Consider the following 6277-nt stretch of genomic DNA (forward strand, 5'->3'; position numbering starts at 1 on the left):
AGTTACTCTTCATTGCTGCCTAGGCTTGAACATTTCGGCATTGTGGTGAATCTCCTTTGCTCGATTCAATTGTAATGGAGGGGTGCAATGACTTTATCAATATGCTCCAACTTCCCCCTTTGTGTATTAGCTTAATATCAGTTTAAGGATAAGGGTAGGAATCAATTTTAATAACTTTTCAGATAATCATGAACTGTCACAGTTAGGTGGCACTATTCCCATCTCTAATTCTTTCTTGGATTTTAGTTTAATCTAGAACATGAACTTTATTGTAAATTTAATTTGATCAAGGATGGTACTCTACTCTTTCCATTAGCCACTCATTTCCATGATTAGAAAAAAAAATCAAATCATAAATTTACTGTACTCCAGGCCAAGAGTTCTTCTGCATTGGTAGTGTTCCTACCTCTGGGCTAGGAGACCTGTGTTCAAGTCCCATCTGTATTAGCAATGTGTAATAACTTCTCTGAATAGGCTGATTAGAAAATATCTACACAAGGAGGCCATCTGCAGTGGGAGTTTGTTGGTTGAAAGTGATAGCCAAAAGAACAATATAGCACCAAGACTTGTGTCCCCTACTCAGTCCGTATTCCTTTATTGCCTGCATATTTGAATCTGTCAAGATGCCTCTTAAGTATTGCTATTGGTTCTGCCTCCACCACCACCTCCACTTTAGGTACTTACCTCTCACATCTTTAAACTTTCTCCCTGTTACCTTAAACTTATGACCCCTAGTAATTGACATTTCTATCCTGGCAGGGGGAAAACTTCATTTACCCATGCTATCCAAGTCTCTCAATTTTGTAAACTTCTATCATCCTTTGATGTTCAAGTGAAAACTGTTTGTCGAATCTCTCCTCACAGCTAATAACAAAGCAGGCAACTTCCTAGTGAACAGTTTCTATATCCTCTCCAAAGCTTCCACATCCTTCTGGTAGTGTGGTAACAAGAACTGTAGACAAATTTCCAAATGTAGTCAAACTAAATTCTAAACAGCCAATACATGACTTGCCAATGTTTATACTCTATGCTCTGATCAATGAAGCATGCCATATGCCTTCTTGATCACCTTATCCACCTTGTACTGTCACTTTTTGAGGGAATTATGGACCTGTACACCTAGATACCTCTATGTTGATGCTATTAAGGGTTCTGCCATTTATTGTGTACTTTCCCTCCTGCAATAGATCTTCCCTTGGATTAAACTCCATCTACTATTTCTCTGCAATTCTCCCATTCTAGTCACAGCTCTCTAAATCTGTGTGTCATCTGCAAACTTACTAATCAGGCCATGTGCATGCCCCTCCAAATCATTTACATATTACTAAAGGGGTCCACTGAACATCACTGGTCACAGATCTCCAGTCAAAAATATACCCTTCTGGTCTATGACACAGCCAGTTCTGTATCCATCCTACCAGCTCACCGTAGATCCTATATGACTTTTGTTTTTTGTATCAGCCTGTCATGAGGGACCTTGTCAAAGGCCATGCTAAAGTCCATAGGGACAACATCTACCTCCCTGCCCTTATTCATCTTTTGTCATTTTCTTTAAAAAAACTGCAGTAAGTTTGTGAGACACGACATCGCCTACTCAAAGCCATGTTGCCTATCACTAAGAAGTCCATATTGTTCCAAGTGAGTAAATCCTTATCTCTAACAATTTTCTCGAATTTCCCTGCCGCTGATCTGTAAGTTCCTGGATTATCCCTGCAGCCCTTCATAGACGAAGGAACCATGTTGGCTATTCTCTGGGACCTCTCCTATGAGTAAGAGGATATAAAGATTTTGTACAAGGCTGCACGAACTTACTCACCTGCTTCCCTCAGCATTCTGGGATATATCGCATCAGGGCCTGTGGATTTGTCTACCTTAATGCTTTTCAAAAGACCCAATATCTCAAGGAGCTGCCCTGGGAGTCTTCAACAAAGACTTGAAACCTTATGAAGTCCAAGGGCTTCACATTAAACATGGTAAGGAAACGTGCTGCTTACAAAGTGTAGTCCTCCCTCAGCTGATGAATTCGTGCTCCTCTATGCTGAACAACCAGGACACACAATATGCTCCACATGGGGGATTTCAACATCCACCACCAAGACCGGCTTGGCAGCAGTACTACTGTTTGTGCTGTGCTGATTGGGTTCTAAAGGACATAGCTACTAGACATAGTCTGAGGTATGTGGTGAGGGAAAAATATACTCAACCTCACCCTTACCAATCTGTAGGTGCATCTATTGATAATGGTATTGGTAAGAACGATCACCGCTACAGTCCTTGTGGAGACAAAGTCCTGCCTTCACATTGACAATACCCTCCATATCGTGCAGCACACTCAACATGCTAAACGGGACAGACGTCAAACAAATCAAGAATGACCATCCAGGGGGCCCTATAAGCCATCACAGCAGCAGAACTATACTCCAGCACAACTGCAACCTTATGGTCTGGAATATCCTACACAACAATTACCATCAAGCCAGGGAATCAACACTGGTTCAATGGAAAGTGCAGGAGGAATATCAGGAGCAGCACCAGGCATACCTGAAAATAAGGTGTCAACCTGGTGAAGTTGCCAAACAGCATAAGCATCAAGTGATAGAGTTGATTGATCCCACAACCAACAGATCAGATCCTAGCCCTGCAGTCCTGTCACATCCAGTGATGAATGGTGGTGGTCAATTAAACAACTCCCTGGAGGAGGGTTCACAAATATTCCCATCCTCAATGAAGGAAGAACCCCATACGTTGGTGCAAACGATAAGGCTGAAGCAATCTTTACTCGGAAGAACCATGTGCATGATCCATTTCGGCCTCCTCACTGATCCCCAGCGTCAAAGTCTCCAGCCAATTTGTTTCACTCCATGTAATATCAAGAAATGACTGGGATACTACAAAGGGCCCTGTCAACATTCTGCCAATGGTACTGAAGATGTGCTCCAGGACTTGCTGTTTCCGTAGCCAACCTTTTCCTGTACAGGGTAATAACACTAGCATCTACCTGGAAAAGTATCCTGGCACGTCCTGTCACACAAAAGCAGAACAAATCCAACCCAGCCACTTACTATGCCATCAATCTACTCTTGATCATCAATAAAGTGATGGAAGGCATCACCAACAGAGTTATCAAGCAGCACATGCTTAGCACCAGGGCCACTCACCTCCTGATCTCATTATAGCCTTGGTTCAAACATTGATAAAAGAACCATATTCCAGAGGTCAGCCCTTGACATTAAGGCTGCATTCAGCCCAGTATGGCATCAAGGAACCTAACAAAACTGGAATCAATGGGCATCAGGGGACAAACTCTTTGCTGGTTGGAGTCATAGCTGGCACACAGGATGATGGTTGTGGTTGTCAGTCATCTCAGCTCCAGGTCTTCTCTGCAAGCGTTTCTCAGAGTGGTATTCTAGGCCCAGCCATCTTCAGCTGCTTCATCAATAGCCTTTCCTGCATCATGAGGTCAGAAGTGGGGATGTTTCTGATGGTTCTGTACGTTGTGCAATCACTTGTGATTCTGCTGAAGCATTTCGTGTTCTAATGCACCAACACTTGGACTATATCCAGGCTTGAGCTGACAAGTGGCAAGTAACATTCATGCCGCACCAACACCAGACAACAACCATCTCCTATAAGAGTCAACAATCACAGTACTTGACATTCAATGGTGTTACTATCACTGAATCCCCCCATGATCTACATTCTTGGGATTACCATTGACCAGAAATTCAACTGGACTCACCACATAAACACTGTGGCCACAAGAGCAGGTCAGAGGATAGGAATACTGTGGCAAATAAATCACCTCCTGACACTTCAAACCTTGTCCATCATCTACAAGGCACAAGTGATGGAATAGTCTGCACTTGGATGAATGCTTGACATCATCCAGGTCAAGGCAGCCACTTGACTGGCATCACATCCACCCCCTCCACCGCTGACACTCAAGAGCAGGCATGTGTGTATAATTTACAAGATGCACTGCAGAAATTAACCATAAATCCTTAGACAGCACCTTCCAAACCCACAAGTACTTCCATCTAGAAGGACAAGGGCAGCAGAAAGGTGTGAGCACCAGCATTATATTCCCCTCCAAGCTACTCACCATGCTGAATTAGAAATATATCACCATTCGTTCACTGTTGCTGGGTCAAAATCCTGGTATTCCCTTCCTAATGGCATTGTGGTTCAACTTACAGCATGAAGACTGCAGCAGGTTCCAGAAGTCAGCTCACGACCATCTTCTCAAGGGCAACAGGTAGATAGGGTGGTAAAGGCTATGTCTGGCACACTTTCCTTCATTGTTCAGACCACTGAGCATTGGAGTTGAGCTGTCATGTTGCGTTTGTACTGTGTACAGTTTTGGCAACCTGGTACAGGGCAGACATGATTAAATTGGAGACTGGAAGGTTTCAGTATAAGGAGAGGCTGGGACTTCTTTCCACTGGAGCATAGGAAGTTGTGGGGTTGCCTTACAGAGGTTTATTAAATCATGTGGGGCATAGATAAGGTGAATAATAAGTCCTTTCCCTAGGGCGGGGGAGCTTAAAACTAGACAGCAGATTTTTAAGGAGCGAGCAGGAAGATTTAAAAGGGACCTGAGGGGCAACCTTTTCTTACAGAAGGTGGTTTGTATGCGGAATGAACTGCCAGAGGAAGTGGTAGATGCAGGTACAGTTGCAACATTTAAAAGATATTTGGACAGGTACGTGTACAGGAAAGGTTTGGAGGGAGATGGGCCAAACACAGGCAAATGGAACTAATTTAGTTTGGCAAATTTGGTCAGCACGGACAAGTTGGATTAAGGGTCTATTTCTGTGCTGTATGACTTCATGACTCCATAACTAGGGATTGGCCAACATTTTATTGCCTATCAGCAACATCCACATCCCATGAATGAATTAAAAAAGAAACTTACTTTCTTTTGATAGCTTCTATGGGATAGCTTCTAAGAGGCTATGGGATCTTTTTATAACAGCATACAGCACTACTTACTGAAAAAAGTTGTGTGGTTACCATGCTGACATTCTCCACTTTGGTCTTCATGAATTCTTGGCACAGTTCATCTAAGTTGCTTTGGAAGAGAAGTCTCCTGTCCAGGAAATTCAGACAGCTCATCTAAATGTAAGCTGCATTCCCTCTAATTTTGATTTCTTCTACACAGATCTGGGAGGTCTGTACGTGACAGTGACTTCTGAAACCAAAATCAATGCTGGGAATGCCGTCAGCATGCTGATAGGTGTGCAGGAACCTGTGGAGTGGTCATGCAGCTTAGAGGGAGTGTTGAATGCAAGTGTTTTGAAGTTTAATCAGATTGGAAATATGGTTTCTGAACCTGATCATAAAATCTGTGCTCACATTTTCAAATAAAATTTTAAGTCAATCTATTGTGCAACTGAGCATGATGTTCTCACTTCAGTAATGACAAACACAAAGAGTGTTACTTTATTTTGAAATTGCATAGTAAACATTTTAAAATCATACATAAAAAATGCAAGTTAAAGATTGATTACACAACGTAGCAACACGCCTGTCAAAAAGTCTAAGTTTAAATGCACAAACCATCAAAACATTTAAGATGCAAAAATGAAATGCATTAAAAGATAACTTAGCATGTCTAATTCTGCAAAAAGTGGTTTGTGCTGCCACTAGCTGAATCAGTGCACCTAGTCTAAATAGTGTCAAAGATAAATCTGTATCCAATTTCACAAGAAGTCTTTTTCTGTAGGAGTCACTCCTAACTGCCCTCAGACATTTGCAGAAAAGTAAATCAACTCCTTCCTTGTGAGTACTGAAGAATGCTGCAGACAGCAACATATTGTTAGAGTCACTCGAGTAAGAAATTTAGAAATCAAGAGGTTTAAGAATGATAGTTATAAATGAGGGATGAAATACTGCTTGTTTCAATAATTTGTAATATTTCCAGTTAATTTTCTTATACTCAATTTACTAAAGCAAATAGTTCCAGTAAATTATATTAAATTCTAGATAGGTCAAACTATAGACTGACAATTTTATGCACACCTTATTTTAGGCCTTAATAAACTGAAAATTTATCTCAAAATCTTCAAGACAAGCAAAGTATAGCCTGTTATCAATGCTTTACTAAGACCTGGGAAAACATCAGTTGCAATGATGTTCTCAAAATAGCACTGTGTTAGTATATGCATATAAAATGAATATATTCATGGATGCCATTAGGGCTTTTGAAATTGAAAGTAAATCACATTAAAACTTGCATGCATGTGAATGGTACAATTGCTTAAACCTGGATGGCATC

This window comes from Rhincodon typus, chromosome 1 (assembly GCF_021869965.1).
Source record: "Rhincodon typus isolate 14 chromosome 1, sRhiTyp1.1, whole genome shotgun sequence".
NCBI lineage: Eukaryota > Metazoa > Chordata > Chondrichthyes > Orectolobiformes > Rhincodontidae > Rhincodon > Rhincodon typus.